General features: G+C 51.1%; 9 non-coding genes across 9 annotated transcripts; 4 read left to right on the top strand and 5 right to left on the bottom strand.

Annotated features, from left to right (window-relative positions):
• Positions 1-1,075: 1,075 nt before the first annotated feature.
• On the top strand, positions 1,076-1,148 carry trnaf-gaa (transfer RNA phenylalanine (anticodon GAA)). Its single transcript has one exon. It is a non-coding gene; the product is annotated as a tRNA-Phe (tRNA).
• A 7,709-nt stretch (positions 1,149-8,857) lies between these two features.
• Positions 8,858-8,929, bottom strand: trnah-gug (transfer RNA histidin (anticodon GUG)). Its single transcript has one exon. It is a non-coding gene; the product is annotated as a tRNA-His (tRNA).
• Positions 8,930-10,312: 1,383 nt separating this feature from the next.
• Positions 10,313-10,384, bottom strand: trnad-guc (transfer RNA aspartic acid (anticodon GUC)). Its single transcript has one exon. It is a non-coding gene; the product is annotated as a tRNA-Asp (tRNA).
• A 1,204-nt stretch (positions 10,385-11,588) lies between these two features.
• Positions 11,589-11,661, top strand: trnav-aac (transfer RNA valine (anticodon AAC)). Its single transcript has one exon. It is a non-coding gene; the product is annotated as a tRNA-Val (tRNA).
• A 6,192-nt stretch (positions 11,662-17,853) lies between these two features.
• trnav-aac (transfer RNA valine (anticodon AAC)) lies at positions 17,854-17,926 on the bottom strand. Its single transcript has one exon. It is a non-coding gene; the product is annotated as a tRNA-Val (tRNA).
• Positions 17,927-19,132: 1,206 nt separating this feature from the next.
• trnad-guc (transfer RNA aspartic acid (anticodon GUC)) lies at positions 19,133-19,204 on the top strand. The gene has a single exon. It is a non-coding gene; the product is annotated as a tRNA-Asp (tRNA).
• A 621-nt stretch (positions 19,205-19,825) lies between these two features.
• Positions 19,826-19,898, bottom strand: trnav-cac (transfer RNA valine (anticodon CAC)). The gene has a single exon. It is a non-coding gene; the product is annotated as a tRNA-Val (tRNA).
• A 694-nt stretch (positions 19,899-20,592) lies between these two features.
• Positions 20,593-20,664, top strand: trnah-gug (transfer RNA histidin (anticodon GUG)). The gene has a single exon. It is a non-coding gene; the product is annotated as a tRNA-His (tRNA).
• Positions 20,665-21,226: 562 nt separating this feature from the next.
• On the bottom strand, positions 21,227-21,299 carry trnav-gac (transfer RNA valine (anticodon GAC)). Its single transcript has one exon. It is a non-coding gene; the product is annotated as a tRNA-Val (tRNA).
• Between the last annotated feature and the right edge of the window lie 3,640 nt (positions 21,300-24,939).

Below are 24,939 nucleotides of genomic sequence, written 5' to 3'. Positions count from 1 at the left end.
TTCTGAATCTCTTTTTCTCGTGTGTTTATTTAATGTGGCACAATGTACTGGGATAGGGGTATTCTGTTCACAAACCAATAGCATTTAAACCACAGCACCCACAATGCTGCAAGTAAGTGTTTTGCACACTAAGCAGAGAGCGATGTCTTCCTCGTTAGTATAGTGGCAAGTATCCCCACCTGTCACGCGGGAGACCAGGGTTCATCAGGACGCGCATTGAAGTGAAAGCAGGATGCGCTGCGACATCCACTGTGCAGACCCGCCACACTAAGAGCTGAGTGGGTATGTTCGATCACAGCGCTAGGCGAATCCCTAAACAGTGTGCCTGGCAACAAACGAAACGGGCCTGTTTCCGCCCGGTTTCGATCCGGGGAAATCGGGCCCAGTAGTGGCGGGATCTGTACAGTGCATGTCGCAGCGCTTCAATGTGGTTCCTGATGTCCTACCCCGAGTACAGAAAAGACAGCATCCACAGCAACAACAGCTCAGGTCTCTGCACAGGAGCTAAGCTGCCCTAATCTCCTCTGCTCTGCGGCTCCTGCGGAGTGGAGTCCTGCCTGGAGCCGTGTTTGCAGGCTGCGGCTCCCCGCGCCCTGTCTGTGCGTCGTGTCCAAGAGCTCCTGGGAGGAAGAGAGAGCCCTCCCACTCGGGGGCTTTTCCACGGTCTGTGTGAGGAGGGGCGGGTGTGTCCAGTAGCTTATCGAGCGGAAGCCTGGGGCGGCGGAGAGCTGTGATCGTGCAGACCTTGAGGTGTCACCTCTTTGTCTGCTTTCCCGCCCCCCCTCCGCCCAAGCTCTGCTCCAAAGTAGCCCGGCAACCCCTCACACCTGCACGTGTCACAACCTAAGGTGCGGTCATGAGACACCCATGGGGTGTCGTTCTGTTCTTGCTAATTGTTTCCTGCCCGTTGCAGGCAGGAGTCCATGCGAGGAAGATGCGCTGGACAGAGCTCAAAGGGCGCAGCTGGGTGGCTTTCCTTCTGAGTGACGTTCCTGCAACACTCTCCCGCTACTCTTGGTGCGCTCATGCCACAACACAGGAAGGCTGGAGCAGGTGGCTGTGGGCTTTGCGCACCGCCGAAATAGCTCAGTTGGGAGAGCGTTAGACTGAAGATCTAAAGGTTCCTGGTTCGATCCCGGGTTTCGGCATTTTGTTTCATCGCGCCCTTTGTTCCTCTCTCCAGCGCCCCCTGCCTAAAGTGACGCGTCCCTTTCTCAGCCCGAAACGCAAGCGAGACACCAGCAACGGCCCCTGCAGGTTTCCGTAGTGTAGCGGCTGTCACGTTCGCCTAACACGCGAAAGGTCCCCGGTTCGAGACCGGGCGGAAACAGCCTCGTTTTGCACGCTCCTGTACTTCACAGAGGTCTTGAGCGACCGGTCATTTGTTCCCAATGTATTTCCGGTGCCTTCGTGCACTCTTGTACCAAACGCACGTTCCTTCTGTACGCGGAGCCGATCATTTGCAATTGGGCTGTGCCGACAGACCAGGACGAGCTCTGTCGGCTCAAAAGCAGCGCAGGACCTGCAAGAACAACAGAAAGATTAGCATCCAGCGGGGGCCTCTTAGTGAGCCCAAGAGCTCATCAAGAATCGGCTCCAGCAACAGGGCTGGGCGCATTGTTCCATTCTCCGCCCACTCTCGGTGTAAACAAGTCCCTCCTGGTCTCTGCTTGAAATGCACTTTCCTGCATTTGCTTTGGTGTAACTGGCTTCCCCTGCATGGGCGAATGTGAAGAAGATCCTTAGTAAGTCATTGAAGAAAACCGAGAAGAGGTCGGAGTGGCCTCTGTCGTTCATCAACGATCCAGTCAGGCAGTACTCCTCTGTAAAGCGCCGTTCGTTCACATCAATTGGCTTTTTTTTGCCTTCATTCGTGCGAGTAGTAAAAGCAGACGTCCCTATTCTGCCGTGACCCGGATTCGAACCGGGGTTGTTGCGGCCACAACGCAAAGTACTGACTACTATACGATCACAGCGAGTTACCGAAACACACGCGGCAGGGCGGAAAGGGCTGTGCTCTCTTCGTGTGACATAATTCGGAAAAGTCCTGACGTTGCATTTCAACTGAGCCCCAGTATACATCGACCCTTCGACACTCTGAGTGACAACTCTCTTGCGTGTTTTCTCATATTTATGTAGTTTGCTTGCATGATGCCGGGAACAGCATGGTTGTTCGCTGCCATATAGTCTAGCGGTTAGGGTTCCTGGTTTTCACCCAGGCGGTTCGACTCGGTTTTGCCTCCTGCTTTCCAAAAGATCAGCACCGTGTACGAAAGAGCCGCATTAAAACTACTCGAACGTGCAAAACGTGCGAGAAGAGGGGGCGCTTGTTTCCAACCGAAACTTCTCGCGTGTGAAACGAGCTGATCATCGCTGTGGGAGGGTTACTCTGGTAGACAGGGCTGACCTTCGGCAATAGGATTTATAGTCTCCAAGATGATATTTGCACTTTCTGGAGAGGCGATTTTCTCCACTTCAGTAGCCCGATTTCGTCGATTGCGTGGAGAGGGCTGTAGAATGTGGTGCCGCCTTTCCTGCTCCGTCCATGACAGGCGTGCTGGTCTCTGGAGAGAGAGCACGGTCCATCAGCGCACTCCAATAAAGGCATTGGAAGCAGCTGAATCGCATTGGCGAAGCTCAGCGCTGGGCCGCTGGGCACGTCTTACCTCCGTTTCCGTAGTGTAGTGGTTATCACGTTCGCCTCACACGCGAAAGGTCCCCGGGCGGAAACAGACATCTTTTGTCGCCAGGCACAAAAGGGGATTGGGGGTTCGCCTAGCGTTGTGATCGAACAGACCCACTCACCTCTTAGTGTGGCGGGATCTGCACAGTGCATGTCACAGCGCATCCTGCTTTCACTTCAAGGCGCGTCCTGATGTACCCCAGTCTCCCGCGTGACAGGTGGGGACAGGTGACAGGTCCTATACTAACGAGGAAGACATCGCTCTCTCCGACCCCGGGCATCGTGTCCCGACCCACCGTGCTGGAAGCCGACGCGTGCTGTGATTCCTTTACGGAGCAGAAATGACAACCGAGGAGCCGAGAGATCATTTCAGCATTTCGCGTCTGAACGGAAAACACAAACGACCAACTCGGAATGACTTGCCTTTGACGCTTCTCAAAGCGTTCTTTGTGCATCGAACAGACCCACTCACCTCTTAGTGTGGCGGGATCTGCACAGTGCATGTCGCAGCGCTTCCTGCTTTCACTTCAATGTGCTTCCTGATGTCGAGTCGTGTACCGTGCGGAGGCTCTGAAAGCGAGAGCAATGAAAAGGTGCACGACGCTGTGAAAGAAAACAGAGAAGTGAAAGGCAGTCATTTCTCTAAGGAGGTGAAAGAAAAGCTACTCCCCGTCGGGGAATCGAACCCCGGTCTCCCGCGTGACAGGCAGGGATACTTGCCACTATACTAACGAGGAAGACATCACGCTCTCCAACCCCCGGCATCGTGTCCCGACCCAGCATGCTGGAAGCCGACGCGTGCTGTGATCCCTTTACGGAGCAGAAATGACAACCGAGGAGCCGAGAGATCATTTCAGCATTTCGCGTCTGAACGGAAAACACAAACGACCAACTCGGAATGACTTGCCTTTGACGCTTTTCAAAGCGTTCTTTGTGCACGACGACTGCGCTGCCTAGCAGATACAAATGGGTTGTACAACCTTGAACTAGCAAATGGAAGAGGGCTAAGCCCCCTCTCTTTTAGCCCAGGTTCGATCTGTCTCCCAGAATCACCAGGGCGCACACAGACACACACCCGTGCCGTTGAAGTGCTCTGCTTCATTTCTAAGGGCAACTCAACATTCACTCCTACCCCGAGTGCAGAAAAGACAGCATCCACAGCAACAACAGCTCAGGTCTCTGCACAGGAGCTAAGCTGCTCTCATCTCCTCTGCTCTGCGGCTCCTGCGGAGTGGAGTCCTGCCTGGAGCCGTGTTTGCAGGCGGCGGCTCCCCGCGCCCTGTCTGTGCGTCGTGTCCAAGAGCTCCTGGGTGGAAGAGAGAGCCCTCCCACTCGGGGGCTTTTCCACGGTCTGTGTGAGGAGGGGCGGGTGTGTCCAGTAGCTTATCGAGCGGAAGCCTGGGGCGGCGGAGAGCTGTGATCGTGCAGAACTTGAGGTGTCACCTCTTTGTCTGCTTTCCCGCCCCCCCTCCGCCCAAGCTCTGCTCCAAAGTAGCCCGGCAACCCCTCACACCTGCACGTGTCACAACCTAAGGTGCGGTCATGAGACACCCATGGGGTGTCGTTCTGTTATAATAATAATAATAATAAACTTTATTTTATATAGCGCCTTTAAAGGTGGCTTCTCAAAGCGCTTTACAGGATGACAATAACAATAAATAAGAAGACTACAACAATAAATAAGAAAAATTTCACAAGACAGGACACAATTATATTTACAGCAATACAACAATAACAATAGAGGAGACCGTGGAAGATGGTATTAAGAAGAGCAGAGGGGTGAAGAATGGAACCAGTTAAGTAAAGGCTTTTCTGAAAAGGAGGGTTTTGAGTCTGGATTTGAAGGAGTTTAGAGAAGGTGACTCTCTAATATCCTTGGGCAAGGAGTTCCAGAGCTTGGGGGCATAGCAGGAGAAGGCCCTGTCGCCCATACAATGTAGACGGGCTTGGGGGACAGTAAGGAGGGCAGAATTTGAAGAGCGGAGGTTGCGAGGTGGGGAGTAGGGCGATAAAAGTTCAGACAGGTATTGAGGTGCCAAGCCATGTAAAGCCTTGTAGGTGAGCATGAGGATTTTAAAGTCTACGCGGAATTTGACCGGAAGCCAGTGCAAGGACTCCAGGATAGGAGTAATGTGAACACTTGCACTAGATCTGGTCAGGATTCTGGCTGCTGAATTTTGGACATACTGCAGCTTGTTCAGAGTAGATTTAGATACCCCAGGGAGCAGAGCATTGCAGTAGTCAATTCGAGAGAATACAAATATGTTGATCAGCTTTTCAGCCACAGTTAATGATAGCATAGGGTGTAGTCTTGCGATATTTCTAAGGTGAAAAAAAGATGTTTTGACAGTATGCTGTACATGTGGGTCGAATGTTAAGCCAGAATCGAATATAACCCCAAGGTTTTTCAATTTTGATTGGAGCTCAAGTACAGAGCCATCTACAGACAGGGTTACAGGACTGGCTTTGCGAAGTTGATGGGGGGTACCAATAAGCATGACTTCAGTCTTGTCACAGTTAAGATGAAGGAAGTTTTGAGTCATCCAAATTTTTATGTCAGAGATGCAATTAGATAGAATAGAGACAGCCACATCAGTGTCGGGTTTGGTATGGATGTATATTTGAGTATCGTCAGCGTAAAAATGAAAGCTGAGGCCATGTGATCTTAAAAGCTGACCAAGTGGGAACATGTAAATGCTGAAGAGCAAGGGGCCCAGTATTGAGCCCTGAGGGACACCAGACTTGACAAGACCAATTTCAGACCTGTACCCATTGAGAGAGACAAAGTGACAGCGATCAGTGAGGTAAGACTTAAACCATTTGAGGGCAGTGTCAGAGACTCCAAACACAGTCTCGAGACGAGAAAGCAAGATGTTATGGTCAACAGTGTCAAAGGCAGCACTGAGATCAAGAAGGATGAGTATGGAAAGAGAACCAGAATCAGAAGCTATTAGGAGATCGTTGGTGACTTTGACTAGGGCGGTTTCTGTGCTGTGAAGTTGACGGAAGCCAGATTGGAGGGGTTCGAAAAGGTTGTTTGTCATGAGGTGGTTATGTAACTGAAGTGTGACAGCACGTTCTAGAATTTTAGAGAGAAAGGGTAAGTTGGAGATGGGGCGAAAGTTGTTAAGATTGTCGAGAGCCATGTTAGGCTTCTTTGGCACTGGGGTAATAGCAGCAGTTTTGAGGACCGTTGGTACAATGCCGGTGCTCAAGGATTCATGTATTATATTGAGGACAATGGGACAGAGAGAAGAGAAACAGGACTGGAATAAAGTGGTGGGAATGGGATCTAAAATAGATGTGGTGGGTTTCATGCGCGTAACTAGTTTGTTTAGGGATGCTGAGTCAAGAAGAGAGAAGCTGGAGAGACGGGAACCAGAGAAGTTGGATGAGGAGGGAGGAGGTGTGGAAATTATATCCGTAGTGGAGAGAATGTGATGCCGGATGTTGTCAATCTTAGAACTAAAGAAATCTAAGAATGTGTTGCAAAGTTGTGATGAGGCAGGTAATGTGGTGGGGCAGTTTGGCTTGAGCAGTCTGTTGATGGTGGAGAAAAGATGTCTGGGATTGTTTTGGTGATTTTCAATGATGTGAGAGAAGTAGGTGGATCTAGCAGACTCTATAGTAACCTTATAATCAGATAACTAATCTCTCCAGGCCTGATAATGTACATTTAGGCCGGAAAGACGCCACCTACGCTCAAGTTTGCGAGAGGCTGCCTTCATGAAACGCAGATGGTCATTGTACCAGGGGGCAGGGCGAGAGAAGGAGATGGTTCGAGTTTTTAAAGGAGCAAAGGTGTCGAGGGTAGATAAAAGAGCATTGTCAAGTAACTGTATTTTGTCCTCTAGAGGGTCAGAGGAAGAGAAACAGGATAAGGAGGACAGAACAGAATTTGCAAACCTTGGGTGATCAATTGATCGCCAGTTGCGGAAATTTACAGAGCGTGAGGGGGAAGTGTTAGAAACAGGTAATTCCAGATTGAAGAGAATGGCTAAGTGGTCAGAGAGGCCTAGATCAAGGGGGGAGCAGTGGGAGACAAAGGAGTCATTTGCAATAATTAGATCTAAGGTGTGTCCTTTGTTATGTGTAGGGGTACAAACAAACTGAGCAAGGTCAAAGCATCCCAAAAGAGAAAGGAAGTCTTTAGCCAGACTGGAGGAAGTTGAATCAATGTGTATATTAAAGTCCCCTAGAATAAGGATCCTTTTAAATGTAAGGGATAAGAATGAGAGAAAATCAGCAAACTCACCTAAGAAGACTCCACTGGGTTTGGGTGGTCTGTAAACTGTGGCAATAATAGTAGATTGGGGGATAGAAACATTTAAAACAAGACACTCAAAAGAAGAGGGAGGAGGTATAGCTATAGGACTTAGACTGTAAAAAAGGTTGTAAATAACAATGATGCCCCCGCCTCTGCCTGAAAGACGCGGAAGGTCAAAGAAACCATATCCAGGAGGAACTAGTTGGTTGAACAGGAGTCCATCGTTTTGTTTGTGCCATGTTTCGGTTAAGCACAGAAGGTCCAGTTGTTTTTCTTTGATAATGTCACATAAAAGAAGAGCCTTGCTGTTAACGGAGCGGGTGTTGAGTAGCGCTGATCTGGCCAGTCTCGGGGATGCGGGGGGAAGCGGAGTGCGGTCCAGGTGCGGTAGTGAGAGGAGATTTTTTAGATCGGCGCCGGTACGTGATGGACTTACAGACGTGCGGCGAAAGGCAGGGATAGAGACTCCGCAGGCAGACGAACGTAGAGAACGGTGTCCTGTGCTGCGATGGATGTAGCGAGTCGGTCGTAAAATCCCAGTAAAACGGCAGTAATCGAATGTGTCTTTGACCAGGAAGTAGCTTTGTTTTAGTTGAAGAAGTTGCAGTGCAGTGTACCTCAGAGACATGATTGATGAAACGAGACGGGAAGGAAATCCAGAGAAGGCGGTAGCAAGAGGTGAAAGTCTTCAGTTGAGTAAGTTCACAATGCAGTGGAAGTCGCACCCGTGAACTTGTAACGTGAAGCGGATGAAAATAGATAAACTAGAAATCAGTGCAATCGAGGAGAAAAAGGGAAAAAAAACATAAATAAGTAGATAGAAATGAAAAACTGGTGAGAGGAGCGGCAGCCAAATGCGCCAGCGTTCCCTCTCGACCGGAACCGGAAGTTCTTGCTGTTCTTGCTAATTGTTTCCTGCCCGTAGCAGGCAGGAGTCCATGCGAGGAAGAAGCGCTGGACAGAGCTCAGAGGGCGCAGCTGGGTGGCTTTCCTTCTGAGTGTCGTTCCTGCAACACTCTCCCGCTACTCTTGGTGCGCTCATGCCACAACACAGGAAGGCTGGAGCAGGTGGCTGTGGGCTTTGCGCACCGCCGAAATAGCTCAGTTGGGAGAGCGTTAGACTGAAGATCTAAAGATCCCGGGTTTCGGCATTTTGTTTCATCGCGCCCTTTGTTCCTCTCTCCAGCGCCCCCTGCCTAAAGTGACGCGTCCCTTTCTCAGCCCGAAACGCAAGCGAGACACCAGCAGCAGTCCCTGCAGGTTTCCGTAGTGTTGTGGCTATTACGTTCGCCTAACACGCGAAAGGTCCCCGGTTCGAGACCGGGCGGAAACAGCCTCGTTTTGCACGCTCCTGTACTTCACAGAGGTCTTGAGCGACCGGTCATTTGTTCCCAATGTATTTCCGGTGCCTTCGTGCACTCTTGTACCAAACGCACGTTCCTTCTGTACGCGGAGCCGATCATTTGCAATTGGGCTGTGCCGACAGACCAGGACGAGCTCTGTCGGCTCAAAAGCAGCGCAGGACCTGCAAGAACAACAGAAAGATTAGCATCCAGCGGGGGCCTCTTAGTGAGCCCAAGAGCTCATCAAGAATCGGCTCCAGCAACAGGGCTGGGCGCATTGTTCCATTCTCCGCCCACTCTCGGTGTAAACAAGTCCCTCCTGGTCTCTGCTTGAAATGCACTTTCCTGCGTTTCCTTTGGTGTAACTTGCTTCCCCTGCATGGGCGAATGTGAAGAAGATCCTTAGTAAGTCATTGAAGAAAACCGAGAAGAGGTCGGAGTGGCCTCTGTCGTTCATCAACGATCCAGTCAGGCAGTACTCCTCTGTAAAGCGCCGTTCGTTCACATCGATTGGCTTTTTTTTGCCTTCATTCGTGCGAGTAGTAAAAGCAGACACCCCTATTCTGCCGTGACCCGGATTCGAACCGGGGTTGTTGCGGCCACAACGCAAAGTACTGACCACTATACGATCACAGCGAGTTACCGAGACACACGCAGCAAGGCGGAAAGGGCTGTGCTCTCTTCGTCTGACATAATTCGGAAAAGTCCTGACGTTGCATTTCAACTGAGCCCCAGTATACATCGACCCTTCGACACTCTGAGTGACAACTCTCTTGCGTGTTTTCTCATATTTATGTAGTTTGCTTGCATGATGCCGGGAACAGCATGGTTGTTCGCTGCCATATAGTCTAGCGGTTAGGGTTCCTGGTTTTCACCCAGGCGGTTCGACTCGGTTTTGCCTCCTGCTTTCCAAAAGATCAGCACCGTGTACGAAAGAGCCGCATTAAAACTACTCGAACGTGCAAAACGTGCGAGAAGAGGGGGCGCTTGTTTCCAACCGAAACTTCTCGCGTGTGAGACGAGCTGATCATCGCTGTGGGAGGGTTACTCTGGTAGACAGGGCTGACCTTCGGCAATAGGATTTATAGTCTCCAAGATGATATTTGCACTTTCTGGAGAGGCGATTTTCTCCACTTCAGTAGCCCGATTTCGTCGATTGCGTGGAGAGGGCTGTAGAATGTGGCGCCGCCTATCCTGCTCCGTCCATGACAGGCGTGCTGGTCTCTGGAGAGAGAGCACGGTCCATCAGCGCACTCCAATAAAGGCATTGGAAGCAGCTGAATCGCATTGGCGAAGCTCAGCGCTGGGCCGCTGGGCACGTCTTACCACCGTTTCCGTAGTGTGGTGGTTATCACGTTCGCCTCACACGCGAAAGGTTCCCGGTTCGAAACCGGGCGGAAACAGATATCTTTTGTCGCCAGGCACAAAAGGGGATTGGGGGTTCGCCTAGCGTTGTGATCGAACAGACCCACTCACCTCTTAGTGTGGCGGGATCTGCACAGTGCATGTCACAGCGCATCCTGCTTTCACTTCAAGGCGCGTCCTGATGCACCCCAGTCTCCCGCGTGACAGGTGGGGACAGGTGACAGGTCCTATACTAACGAGGAAGACATCGCTCTCTCCGACCCCCGGCATCGTGTCCCGACCCACCGTGCTGGAAGCCGACGCGTGCTGTGATTCCTTTACGGAGCAGAAATGACAACCGAGGAGCCGAGAGATCATTTCAGAATTTCGCGTCTGAACGGAAAACACAAACGACCAACTCGGAATGACTTGCCTTTGACGCTTCTCAAAGCGTTCTTTGTGCATCGAACAGACCCACTCACCTCTTAGTGTGGCGGGATCTGCACAGTGCATGTCGCAGCGCTTCCTGCTTTCACTTCAATGTGCTTCCTGATGTCGAGTCGTGTGCCGTGCGGAGGCTCTGAAAGCGAGAGCAATGAAAAGGTGCACGACGCTGTGAAAGAAAACAGAGAAGTGAAAGGCAGTCATTTCTCTAAGGAGGTGAAAGAAAAGCTACTCCCCGTCGGGGAATCGAACCCCGGTCTCCCGCGTGACAGGCGGGGATACTTGCCACTATACTAACGAGGAAGATATCGCTCTCTCCAACCCCCGGCATCGTGTCCCGACCCAGCATGCTGGAAGCCGACGCGTGCTGTGATCCCTTTACGGAGCAGAAATGACAACCGAGGAGCCGAGAGATCATTTCAGCATTTCGCGTCTGAACGGAAAACACAAACGACCAACTCGGAATGACTTGCCTTTGACGCTTTTCAAAGCGTTTTGTGCACGACGACTGCGCCGCCTAGCAGATACAAATGGGTTGTACAACTTTGAACTAGCAAATGGAAGAGGGCTAAGCCCCCTCTCTTTTAGCCCAGGTTCGATCTGTCTCCCAGAATCACCAGGGCGCGCACACACACACACCCGTGCCGTTGAAGTGCTCTGCTTCATTTCTAAGGGCAACTCAACATTCACTCCTACCCCGAGTGCAGAAAAGACAGCATCCACAGCAACAACAGCTCAGGTCTCTGCACAGGAGCTAAGCTGCCCTCATCTCCTCTGCTCTGCGGCTCCTGCGGAGTGGAGTCCCGCCTGGAGCCGTGTTTGCAGGCGGCGGCTCCCCGCGCCCTGTCTGTGCGTCGTGTCCAAGAGCTCCTGGGAGGAAGAGAGAGCCCTCCCACTCAGGGGCTTTTCCACGGTCTGTGTGAGGAGGGGCGGGTGTGTCCAGTAGCTTATCGAGCGGAAGCCTGGGGCGGCGGAGAGCTGTGATCGTGCAGACCTTGAGGTGTCACCTCTTTGTCTGCTTTCCCGCCCCCCCTCCGCCCAAGCTCTGCTCCAAAGTAGCCCGGCAACCCCTCACACCTGCACGTGTCACAACCTAAGGTGCGGTCATGAGACACCCATGGGGTGTCGTTCTGTTCTTGCTAATTGTTTCCTGCCCGTCGCAGGCAGGAGTCCATGCGAGGAAGATGCGCTGGACAGAGCTCAGAGGGCGCAGCTGGGTGGCTTTCCTTCTGAGTGACGTTCCTGCAACACTCTCCCGCTACTCTTGGTGCGCTCATGCCACAACACAGGAAGGCTGGAGCAGGTGGCTGTGGGCTTTGCGCACCGCCGAAATAGCTCAGTGGGGAGAGCGTTAGACTGAAGATCTAAAGGTCCCTGGTTCGATCCTTGGTTTTGGCATTTTGTTTCATCGCGCCCTTTGTTCCTCTCTCCAGCGCCCCCTGCCTAAAGTGACGCGTCTCTTTCTCAGCCCGAAACGCAAGCGAGACACCAGCAACGATCCCTTCAGGTTTCCGTAGTGTAGCGGCTATCACGTTCGCCTAACACGCGAAAGGTCCCCGGTTCGAGACCGGGTGGAAACAGCCTCGTTTTGCACGCTCCTGTACTTCACAGAGGTCTTGAGCGACCGGTCATTTGTTCCCAATGTATTTCTGGTGCCTTCGTGCACTCTTGTACCAAACGCACGTTCCTTCTGTACGCAGAGCCGATCATTTGCAATTGGGCTGTGCCGACAGACCAGGATGAGCTCTGTCGGCTCAAAAGCAGCGCAGGACCTGCAAGAACAGAAAGATTAGCATCCAGCGGGGGCCTCTTAGTGAGCCCAAGAGCTCATCAAGAATTGGCTCCAGCAACAGGGCTGGGCGCATTGTTCCATTCTCCGCCCACTCTCTGTGTAAACAAGTCCCTCCTGGTCTCTGCTTGAAATGCACTTTCCTGCGTTTGCTTTGGTGTAACTGGCTTCCCCTGCATGGGCGAATGTGAAGAAGATCCTTAGTAAGTCATTGAAGAAAACCGAGAAGAGGTCGGAGTGGCCTTTGTCGTTCATCAACGATCCAGTCGGGCAGTACTCCTCCTATTCTGCCAGGACGCGGATTCGAACCGGGGTTGTTGCAGCCACAGCACAAAATACTGACCACTATACCATCACAGGGAGTTACCGAGACATACACAGCCAGTAGGAAAGGATGTACTCTCTTCGTGTGACACTAGTCGGAAAAGTCCTGATGTTGCATTTCAACTGAGCCCTAGTATACATCGACCCTTCGACACTCTGAGTGCCAACTCTCTTGTGTGTTTTCTTCATCAAGCAGGTAATGAAGGCAGCAATTACAATTTGCTTACATGACGCACGACACAGGACGGCCGTATGCTCCCATATGGTCTAGCGGTTATGATTCCTGATTTTCACCCAGGTGGCCGGGGCTCAACTCCTGGTATGTGAACTGATCATCGCTACATCTCGGAAACCTGCAGGAGGTGGGAGGGGTGACTCTGGTAGACAGTGTTGACCTTCGGCAATAGGATTTATACTGATATTTGCACTTTCTGGAGAGGCAATTTTCTCCACTTCAGTAGCCCGATTTCGTCGGAAGCAGCTGAATAGCATTGGCGAAGCTCAGCGCTGGGCCACTGGGCACGAGTTCCCATCATTCCCTTTCTCGGCCCGAAACGCAAGCAAGACACCAGCAGCAGCCCCTGCATGTTTCCGTAGTGTTGCGGTTATCACGTTCGCTGTGTGACTCTGTTGGTGAAGATCTTCTGTGCCTAGACCTGTAGGAGGAGCTTCTCCCAGACAGCCCTGTCAGTCTCACAGTGCCCATCCTCTCCCTGAGACACTGACACAAGGAGGGTCCCGCCGGAGCTGAATGTACCTGCATGTGTCGTGTCGTCTACTTCCCCCGCCCCGCTGTGTTTGCTGTATTGTCTTTGAAGCTGGCCCCCGAGACGAGACGGGCTGTTCCTGTGCCCCAATTAACACTTCACAGGTGCCATTCCCCGGCATTGTGGCCATTGTCGGTGGTCACACGCGATAAGATAAGGTGGAGGAGAGCGGGGCATGCCCAGCGCCAGACATTCAAGGAGGGGGCTGTGCGAGGTGAGGTGAGGTGCGACACGCCGGAGCCCCGACGCTGCTAATGCGGAGCACTTGTTGAACTGGCATTGAAAGGACGTATGCGCACGGAGCGAGCCTTCCCTGCGGCGGATTGTGAAAACTTTCTCCCCGTGCTGTAGGAGTTGTGTGCGGTGCAGCGGTGCCGAGAGAACAACACAGAAGGCAGCAGGCTCTGGAGAGCGGGTAAGAGACGGAGCTTTGTGGGCAGGAGAGCAGGCCCGTTTTTTGGAAATTGCTGAAAAGGCTCCGTGATCGGTGTGTGGCAGGCGCACGACGTGAGCTTGCGTAGCGATCTGCCAGTCTGGTGTTATGCAAATGAGGCCGAATTGCATCCCGGGACATGCTGCGAATGCGCAATGGCGACTGCAGATGTGTAGGAAACGGCGTGCTCGTTTTCTCGTTTTGCCCACCCTTTTGAGTGTTAGTGTGGCGTGTGAGTGTGCGAAAGAGTGGGCCCAGCAGGAGGCGGTGGCGTGCGGGGTGAGGAGCTGGCCTAGGCTGCGCGCTTTGTGCTGTGGGTCCGGGCCGCTTGCAGGGGCTTGTACAACTCATACTTACCTGGCAGGGGAGATACCTTCATCAGCCTGTAGGTGGAGTAGTTGGATTGTTTTCTTGTTTTGTGGAAGCAGTGTTTGTTTTGCAGTTCACGAAATGGCAACTTTTGGATCCCGCAAGAATGCTGTGCGTTTTGAGCTTTTGGATGACCTCTTCATGGATCGTATGCAGTTCAGCAGAAAAGTGTTGCAGAAGGAACTTTGAACCTCGGCACTTGGATTTCATCTGGCCAGCAGCCATATCACCCTGCAACTCACAACTGGCAACCCACTGAAGCTAAGCAGGTGTGAGCCTGGTCAGTACCTGGATGGGAGACCTCCTGGGAAAGACTAAGGTTGCTGCTGGAAGAGGTGTTAGTGGGGCCAGCAGGGGGCGCTCACCCTGTGGTCCATGTGGGTCCTAATGCCCCAGTATAGTGATGGGGACACTATACTGTAAACAGGCGCTGTCCTTCGGATGAGACGTAAAACCGAGGTCCTGACTCTCTGTGGTCATTAAAAATCCCAGGGCGCTTCTCGAAAAGAGTAGGGGTGTACCCCGGTGTCCTGGCCAAATTTCCAATTGGCCCTTACTAATCATGGCCTCCTAATAATCCCCCTCTATGAATTGGCTACATTACTCTGCTCTCCTCCCCACTGATAGCTGATGTGTGGTGAGCGTTCTGGCGCACTATGGCTGCCGTCGCATCATCCAGGTGGATGCTGCACATTGGTGGTGGTGGAGGGGAGTCCCCATTACCTGTAAAGCGCTTTGAGTGGAGTGTCCAGAAAAGCGCTATATAAGTGTAAGCAATTATTAATTATTATTATTAATTATCTTCGCTCTCCCAGGTCAGAAAGCATTTGAGGTTGTTTTTGCTACCTATTCTCTGTTTGAATGATGTGTGGATGTGTTTGAGGCAAAAAGAGGGAAAGTTCCTGCCCTTGAGAAGATCAACTTGTAGCCTCTGACACAGAGAGAGAGGAAAACGGTGCATGTTGTTATGTTCTCGGAACTGGCAAAGATGGAGGACATTCACACCTGGCTTAACCAGTACTGCACCGTCCACCATGGAACTGAGGTTAGAGATGTCGACGGTATAAAAACAGGAGCAAGGAAATTCGAGGTTCGATTTGTCCTGCATTTTGAAATGCTGCAAGACCAGTGGCAAACAGGGACATTTATCCTCTGACTGTTCAATGCTGCCAAAGTGCAATTTATGTGGCTCGGAAGGACACGTTTTTAAGAACTGCCCTCACGCCTACGCCAATAAACTCAAAATGAGAAAGGATGAGGCAGAGCTTGTTTCAGCCAAACCGGCCCGAAAAGCCAAAGCAAACAACAAGTCAAACAAAGAACCCTTGTTGGACAAAGAGTCTCAGCCTCCAGCCAGGATCAGTCCTGCTGTGGCTCCGGGGCCGGTGGAAGAGAAATCCACTACGCCCCCACAACTGCAGACTGCACCAGACAAGCACGAGGGTTTGAAAACCCCCGAGAACAGCGAGGACCCTTCCCCCACTCCTGCTCCTCAGAACGAGGGCCAGTGTGGGGCCCCCCGGTGGAGCGGGTCCAGCGAGGATACCCAGGATTCAGCGGAGCTGCTTTTCTCAGACTCTGCAAGTCCTACAGATGCCCTCCTCTCCTCCATCCAGTCCATCACGGAGGATCTGCAGCAGCTGGTGGGTGAGGGGGAAGAGGAGACTGGTGCATCGGCTGCACCCCTTTCCCCTCAGTGCTCCCAGGAGCTGGACTTGAGGAAAAGGAAAAATGACTCTGTTTTCTCTCCGAGCGAGGAGGAAGGAGAGCATGGTGATGGGGACAGCTGGAACCCCTCCACCCCTCCCTCTACCCCCTTCCTTGAAATGGACTCCGTGAACGCTTTTACTGCTGCCACCCTGATGAAGGCTCATTCAGAGGATGGCTGGCAGGAAATTGGTAAGAAGAAAAAGTAAAAGAAGTCAATCAATAGAGGTATAAAAGCTTTGAAGATAGGTGGGATAAAGGGCCTTCTGATTGGTCAGGGGACAATAACAACAGAACCTCTGGCGTGGCCATTCTTTTCAAAGGATGGGCATTCAAATTGAAAAGTATTCAGAGGGTCATAGATGGCAGGTTGCTGTGTGTGGATGTGGAATGGGGGACCATTAACCTGCGTCTAATCAATGTGTATTGTCCTACTGACGTGGGAGGAAGGGTGGAGCTACTCAAGGCACTCTCCCCCCTATTGTTATGTAGCACAGATGTGATAGTGGGAGGGGATTTTAATTGTATCTTAAAGCATACAGACAGGCAGTCTAGCTCTCCGATAAAATTGGATTCCAGCTCACTGGCCCTGCAAAACTTAGTTCAAGACTTTAAACTCTCAGACACATATAGATGTATATATCCCACAACAGCAGGATATACATGGTCAGGGAGGAATCAGAATTGACTATTGCTTTGTCTCAGAGAGAGTGAAAGTTGTAGGGGTCACTCTTCAGCCTGTCTTCTTCTCAGATCATCAGGCTTTAGGGTGTAGAGTGGAACTCCGGGGCGGGACTGTCTTTGTCCCAGGCCTCTGGAAACTCAACACAAAGCTGCTAGAGAACGAGGGGGTAGTATCCCCCTCTACAAGGAGAAACTATCACAGTGGCTGTCCTTGCAGTGTCTGTACGGGTCAGTAGGAGAGTGGTGGGAGGAGGTGAAGGTGAGGACAAAGGCCTTTTTCATGGCTGAGGGAAGGAAGGCTGCTGCCAGACGGAGAAGAGTGCTAGCCAGGAAACAGAGGCAGCTGCAGCGTCTCTACACGAGACAGTGGCTTCGATGTGCTCGAGGATATCACCCTTTTAAAAAAGGACATCCGGAGCATAGCCGAAGAAAGCAGTCGAGGAGTGCTGTTAAGAAGCTGAGTGCAGTTCTTGGAAGAAAATGAGAAGTGTACTCGCTTCTTTTTCAGGAAAGTGGTAGGCTCCAAGTCTGTCATGGAAACTGTAGTTGATGAGGAGGGAAGAGAGAGTACAGAGCTGAGTGCTATCCTCTCCTGCATCGAGGCCTTCTTGTCACGGACGTCCAAAGGGACTAACCGTAGGGAGCAGGAGGGAGGAAAAAGACCCATATGCGTAGCGGCGAGACGGGAAAAAGGCCCGGGCTCATTAGTGCAAAGAGTTCAGGAATGCCGTATAGAAACCTGTGCCCTCAGGGAGCGGACGTGGGGCGCCCTGGTGCTAGGCGGGTCTCAGGACATCCGAACGTCAGTGCTGAGCGAGGACAGAGTGCAAGCCCCTGAAATATTTAGCCCAAGGGAAAGAGAGGGACAGGAAGGACAGCAGACCAGAAACTAGGGACAGGACAGAGAAGGACCGCCCTCTGGCACTAGAGGGCATGACACTTCTACTCAAGACTGTACAGCTCTACAGAGGTAAAGGATGAAGAAATTCATTTTTTTACCTCAAAGCTAGAAAATGTTTTGAGTGAAGAAGATAGGGAAGTACTTGAGGGGGATTTGACAGTAGAAGAGTTGAGAGGCTATGGAGAGCTTACAGAAGGGGAAAACTCCGGGTGCTGACAGGCTCCCTAAAGGGGCGTCTGCTTTTACTACTTGCACGAATGAAGGCAAAAAAAAGCAAATCGATGTGAACGAACGGCGCTTTAAAGAGGAGTTATGCCTGACTGGATCGTTGATGAACGACAGAGGCCACTCCGACCTCTTCTCGGTTTTCTTCAATGACTTACTAAGGATCTTCTTCACATTCGCCCATGCAGGCAAAGCCAGTTACACCAAAGCAAACGCAGGAAAGTGCAATTCAAACAGAGACCAGGAGGGACTTGTTTACACCGAGAGTGGTCGGAGAATAGAACAATGCGCCCAGCCCTGTTGCTGGAGCCGATTCTTGATGAGCTCTTGGGCTCACTAAGAGGCCCCCGCTGGATGCTAATCTTTCTGTTGTTCTTGCAGGTCCTGCGCTGCTTTTGAGCTGACAGAGCTCGTCCTGGTCTGTCGGCACAGCCCAATTGCAAATGATCGGCTCCGCGTACAGAAGGAACGTACGTTTGGTACAAGAGTGCATGAAGGCACCGGAAATACATTGGGAACAAATGACCGGTCGCTCAAGACCTCTGTGAAGTACAGGAGCATGCAAAACGAGGCTGTTTCCGCCCGGTCTCGAACCGGGGACCTTTCGCGTGTTAGGCGAACGTGATAGCCGCTACACTACGGAAACCAGCAGGGACCGCTGCTGGTGTCTCGCTTGCGTTTCGGGCTGAGAAAGGGACGCGTCACTTTAGGCAGGGAGCGCTGGAGAGAGGAACAAAGGGCGCGATGAAACAAAATGCCGAAACCCGGGATCGAACAAGGGACCTTTAGATCTTCAATCTAACACTCTCCCAACTGAGCTATTTCGGTGGTGTGCAAAGCCCACAGCCACCTGCTCCAGCCTTCCTGTGTTGTAGCATGAGCGCACCAAGAGTAGCGGGAGAGTGTTGCAGGAACGTCACTCAGAAGGAAAGCCACCCAGCTGCGCCCTCTGAGCTCTGTCCAGCGCATCTTCCTCGCATGGACTCCTGCCTGCGACGGGCAGGAAACAATTAGCAAGAACAGAACGACACCCCATGGGTGTCTCATGACCGCACCTTAGGTTGTGACACGTGCAGGTGTGAGGGGTTGCCGGGCTACTTTGGAGCAGAGCTTGGGCGGAGGGGGGGCGGGAAAGCAGACAAAGAGGTGACACCTCAAGGTCTGCACGATCACAGCTCTCCGCCGCCCCAGGCTTCCGCTCGATAAGCTACTGGACACACCCGCCCCTCCTCACACAGACCGTGGAAAAGCCCCCGAGTGGGAGGGCTCTCTCTTCCTCCCAGGAGCTCTTGGACACGACGCCCAGACAGGGCGCGGGGAGCCGCCGCCTGCAAACACGGCTCCAGGCAGGACTCCACTCCGCAGGAGCCGCAGAGCAGAGGAGATGAGGGCAGCTTAGCTCCTGTGCAGAGACCTGAGCTGTTGTTGCTGTGGATGCTGTCTTTTCTGCACTCGGGGTAGGAGTGAATGTTGAGTTGCCCTTAGAAATGAAGCAGAGCACTTCAACGGCACGGGTGTGTGTGTGTGTGCGCCCTGGTGATTCTGGGAGACAGATCGAACCTGGGCTAAAAGAGAGGGGGCTTAGCCCTCTTCCATTTGCTAGTTCAAAGTTGTACAACCCCTTTGTATCTGCTAGGCGGCGCAGTCGTCGTGCACAAAGAACACTTTGAAAAGCGTCAAAGGCAAGTCATTCCGAGTTGGTCGTTTGTGTTTTCCTTTCAGACGCGAAATGCTGACATGATCTCTCGGCTCCTCGGTTGTCATTTCTGCTCCGTAAAGGGATCACAGCACGCGTCGGCTTCCAGCATGCTGGGTCGGGACACGATGCCGGGGGTTGGAGAGAGCGATGTCTTCCTCGTTAGTATAGTGGCAAGTATCCCCGCCTGTCACGCGGGAGACCGGGGTTCGATTCCCCGACGGGGAGTAGCTTTTCTTTCACCTCCTTAGAGAAATGACTGCCTTTCACTTCTCTGTTTTCTTTCACAGCGTCGTGCACCTTTTCATTGCTCTCGCTTTCAGAGCCTCCGCACGGCAGTCGACTCGACATCAGGAAGCACATTGAAGTGAAAGCAGGAAGCGCTGCGACATGCACTGTGCAGATCCCGCCACACTAAGAGGTGAGTGGGTCTGTTCGATGCACAAAGAACGCTTTGAGAAGCGTCAAAGGCAAGTCATTCCGAGTTGGTCGTTTGTGTTTTCCGTTCAGACGCGAAATGCTGAAATGATCTCTCGGCTCCTCGGTTGTCATTTCTGCTCCGTAAAGGAATCACAGCACGCGTCGGCTTCCAGCACGGTGGGTCGGGACACGATGCCGGGGGTCTGAGAGAGCGATGTCTTCCTCGTTAGTATAGCACCTGTCACCTGTCCCCACCTGTCACGCGGGAGACTGGGGTGCATCAGGACGCGCCTTGAAGTGAAAGCAGGATGCGCTGTGACATGCACTGTGCAGATCCCGCCACACTAAGAGGTGGGTCCAGTGGGTCTGTTCGATCACAGCGCTAGGCGAATCCCCAATCCCCTTTTGTGCCTGGCGACAAAAGATGTCTGTTTCCGCCCGGTTTCGAACCGGGGACCTTTCGCGTGTGAGGCGAACGTGATAACCACTACACTACGGAAACGGTGGTAAGACGTGCACAGCGGCCCAGCGCTGAGCTTCGCCAATGCGATTTAGCTGCTTCCAGTGCCTTTATTGGAGTGCGCTGATGGACCGTGCTCTCTCTCCAGAGACCAGCACGCCTGTCATGGACGGAGCAGGAAAGGCGGCGCCACATTCTACAGCCCTCTCCACGCAATCGACGAAATCGGGCTACTGAAGTGGAGAAAATCGCCTCTCCAGAAAGTGCAAATATCATCTTGGAGACTATAAATCCTATTGCCGAAGGTCAGCCCTGTCTACCAGAGTAACCCTCCCACAGCGATGATCAGCTCGTCTCACACGCGAGAAGTTTCGGTTGGAAACAAGCGCCCCCTCTTCTCGCACGTTTTGCACGTTCGAGTAGTTTTAATGCGGCTCTTTCGTACACGGTGCTGATCTTTTGGAAAGCAGGAGGCAAAACCGAGTCGAACCGCCTGGGTGAAAACCAGGAACCCTAACCGCTAGACTATATGGCAGCGAACAACCATGCTGTTCCCGGCATCATGCAAGCAAACTACATAAATATGAGAAAACACGCAAGAGAGTTGTCACTCAGAGTGTCGAAGGGTCGATGTATACTGGGGCTCAGTTGAAATGCAACGTCAGGACTTTTCCGAATTATGTCACACGAAGAGAGCACAGCCCTTTCCGCCCTGCCGCGTGTGTCTCGGTAACTCGCTGTGATCGTATAGTGGTCAGTACTTTGCGTTGTGGCCGCAACAACCCCGGTTCGAATCCGGGTCACGGCAGAATAGGGGCGTCTGCTTTTACTACTCGCACGAATGAAGGCAAAAAAAAGCCAATCGACGTGAACGAACGGCGCTTTACAGAGGAGTACTGCCTGACTGGATCATTGATGAACGACAGAGGCCACTCCGACTTCTTCTCGGTTTTCTTCAATGACTTACTAAGGATCTTCTTCACATTCGCCCATGCAGGGGAAGCCAGTTACACCAAAGCAAACGCAGGAAAGTGCATTTCAAGCAGAGACCAGGAGGGACTTGTTTACACCGAGAGTGGGCGGAGAATGGAACAATGCGCCCAGCCCTGTTGCTGGAGCCGATTCTTGATGAGCTCTTGGGCTCACTAAGAGGCCCCCGCTGGATCCTAATCTTTCTGTTGTTCTTGCAGGTCCTGCGCTGCTTTTGAGCCGACAGAGCTCGTCCTGGTCTGTCGGCACAGCCCAATTGCAAATGATCGGCTCCGCGTACAGAAGGAACGTGCGTTTGGTACAAGAGTGCACGAAGGCACCGGAACAAATGAGCGGTCGCTCAAGACCTCTGTGAAGTACAGGAGCGTGCAAAACGAGGCTGTTTCCACCCGGTCTCGAACCGGGGACCTTTCGCGTGTCAGGCGAACGTGATAGCCGCTACACTACGGAAACCTGAAGGGATCGTTGCTGGTGTCTCGCTTGCGTTTCGGGCTGAGAAAGGGACGCGTCACTTTAGGCAGGGGGCGCTGGAGAGAGGAACAAAGGGCGCGATGAAACAAAATACCGAAACCCGGGATCTTTAGATCTTCAGTCTAACGCTCTCCCAACTGAGCTATTTCGGCGGTGCGCAAAGCCCACAGCCACCTGCTCCAGCCTTCCTGTGTTGTGGCATGAGCGCACCAAGAGTAGCGGGAGAGTGTTGCAGGAACGTCACTCAGAAGGAAAGCCACCCAGCTGCGCCCTCTGAGCTCTGTCCAGCGCATCTTCCTCGCATGGACTCCTGCCTGCGACGGGCAGGAAACAATTAGCAAGAACAGAACGACACCCCATGGGTGTCTCATGACCGCACCTTAGGTTGTGACAAGTGCAGGTGTGAGGGGTTGCCGGGCTACTTTGGAGCAGAGTTTGGGCGGAGGGGGGGCGGGAAAGCAGACAAAGAGGTGACACCTCAAGGTCTGCACGATCACAGCTCTCCGCCGCCCCAGGCTTCCGCTCGATAAGCTACTGGACACACCCGCCCCTCCTCACACAGACCGTGGAAAAGCCCCCGAGTGGGAGGGCTCTCTCTTCCTCCCAGGAGCTCTTGGACACGACGCCCAGACAGGGTGCGGGGAGCCGCCGCCTGCAAACACGGCTCCAGGCAGGACTCCACTCCGCAGGAGCCGCAGAGCAGAGGAGATGAGGGCAGCTTAGCTCCTGTGCAGAGACCTGAGCTGTTGTTGCTGTGGATGCTGTCTTTTCTGCACTCGGGGTAGGACATCAGGAAGCACATTGAAGCGCTGCGACATGCACTGTACAGATCCCGCCACTACTGGGCCCGATTTCCCCGGATCGAAACCGGGCGGAAACAGGCCCGTTTCGTTTGTTGCCACGCACACTGTTTAGGGATTCACCTAGCGCTGTGATCGAACAGACCCACTCACCTCTTAGTGTGGCGGGTCTGCACAGTGGATGTCGCAGCGCATCCTGCTTTCACTTCAATGCATGTCCTGATGAACCCTGGTCTCCCGGGTGACAGGTGGGGATACTTGCCACTATACTAACGAGGAAGACATCGCTCTCTGCTTAGTGTGCAAAACACTTACTTGCAGCATTGTGGGTGCTGTGGTTTAAATGCTATTGGTTTGTGAACAGAATACCCCTATCCCAGTACATTGTGCCACATTAAATAAACACACGAGAAAAAGAGATTCAGAACGCAAAGTTGTGTCAGTGTTCTGTGTAAAAAATCGGTTTGAACATCATGGGAGCTGTGTTTAATAAGCTGCTGAGTAAAGAATATTTTAATCTTCTTGCTGTCAGTAGTATTTTGCATATAGTTGACTCTTACCTGAATGAAAACAGGACGTAAAGGAAGGGTTTCAGAATTCAGACAAAGCTTTATTCCCGTGCTTACAGTCTGGGTAATTGGAGACTGCACAGTTATGCTTCCTATGGTCATATACGGGTTTTTCGCATGAAGCCGTATTGAACAGTATTTCTCGCGTTGTGAACTTGTGTATACAGCGGTCCCCCTGGTTCCAGTTAGTGCGTAATTACTCATCGATGAAAAACCGGAGGTTTAAAAAAAGATAATTAGCTCACTGATACTTTGATGTAGAGGCTGTGGAAATATCCACGTCGTGGTCTTTAAAATGCATTTGGTTTGAAGGCGTTCTGTGCTTCCGTTGCGAAGATATGGACAAAAGAATATTCGTGCTTGGTCCAAAAAAATGTAATATAAACGAAAAAGTAAAGGCTGAGAAAGCATTCACAATGTATTTTATGCACAAAGCAAGTATTCTCGCGATTCTAAGAGGTTTCGTGTAAACGCTACAGGCGTGCCAAAATCGTTTTCGAACTTCAAGCTAACTTTACCCCGGTCTGGTACCATAGGTCACGTACAGTAGCTTAAAATCCCAATCATGTTTTTTTTCCTATCTTGTGGTACATAACGTACCATTTCGGACTATCACAAAGGGCTTGATTTCGTTAAATGCATGTATTCATTTCCTTTCTGGAAAACTTGTATTTCAAGAAATTCACACAGCTTGCGAGAAATTAAATTAAATTCTTGATTATCAGTGCAGAAGAAATATTGCCAGCTGGCAAAAAAATATTTTTTTTTAACCGGAAAGTTGTGATGTGAGACACGAATCCACCATTCCGTCTGTGTGGCGCATTCGGTTGTTAACTGAAAAGTCGGTGGTTTGAGTCCACCAAAGGACGGGTTTCTGTTGCGATGTAAACATTGTCTTCGCAAAGGTCGATTGGATTTCTCAGCGAAACCTTTACCATTTTAATATTTGCAGGAAATGCGAGTGCTTAACACGTGTCAGAATCACCGGGAAATGTCCAGTTACTGTATGCCCAACATCGCAACTCCCCAGAAAACCATATTCACCCAAGAAAAGAGTTGAAGGATCTGATGAGGTTAGTTATGAAAGTTATGAAAGGAAGTTGATGTGGAGCTGTTAGCCGTAAAAACTCCTTAATGTCCTTAATGTCTTTGATGTCATCAGCGATAAACTGCATTCAGCAAAGATAAAAAGAAAATTATCTTTGCTTACTGCCCTGTCTTTCGGACACCTGAAGAAGGCCCCACAGCCGAAACATTGTGATTATTTTCTTCTCTTTTCAGCTGGAATAGTCCTTTACTTGTTCCTTTGCAGCCTACGCATGCTGACGCAGCTACCCACCCGATATCTAACATTCTATAATCACAACTATGAATGTCCACTTTGGGTATTTTTTCCATGATTATTTATTATTATTATTTATTCTGTCATTGAAGCATATTTTATGTCATACTGAAGTGTCATAATCACTGAAAAAATATTTTTTTTCATTTAGAAAGTAAGAAAATGATAAATCACTAGGAATTGCATTTAGCCTGTTCTGATCTAGATTTTCTATATACTTTAACATGCCATGTTCACAATGTCACAACTCATAAATGAAACAGTGAAGTGTTGTAATTACAAATGTACATAGTGCCGGGACATTGAGATGTTTTGGTAATGAGTAAGGAGGGACATGCAATGTTCACAGGGTCAAATTTATAAAACGCTACAGTAAAATTTCTTGTATTTCGGGATTATGAGAGCCTGTTACATTGTGTCTCACACCTCAGTGTCAGAATTTTGAGACATTTTTATAACCAGGGGTAGGTTCATAGCAATAAGCAGAAAGTGCGATCATCCTTTGCTCATCCTCGGTTAACCATATATTCTCATATGCCATGTTCTGAATGTCCCATTTAAAACTGCTATATTAAAATTAAGACTTTTTATGATCAGAAGGCAAGGTTGTGGTAAATATGCATAAAGTGAAAGTGAACTTATGTTTTGCCTTTGTCTTGTTATTGTGAGTTTTGAAAATTGGTTTTCGATTTTCTGAAATGTGTTTCACACAAAAATGCAATTTGGATAGTCACTACTTATATATTCCCCTTTACTGAGGATATGTACAGTAATCCATCCCGATTAGTACTTTTAAAAATTACTTTAGAGAGCCATCAGAAAGGGAATGAAAACTTGCATTAAACAAAATCAAGATGCATGTAATCATCCATAGTGATACATTTTGTAAGACAAGACAGGAAGAAAGACAC

Source organism: Lepisosteus platostomus, chromosome 5, assembly GCF_059453375.1.
Source record: "Lepisosteus platostomus isolate fLepPlt1 chromosome 5, fLepPlt1.hap1, whole genome shotgun sequence".
Lineage (NCBI taxonomy): Eukaryota > Metazoa > Chordata > Actinopteri > Semionotiformes > Lepisosteidae > Lepisosteus > Lepisosteus platostomus.
Note: the sequence above shows the minus strand (reverse complement) of the source record. Positions and strands in the feature narration are given on the sequence as shown.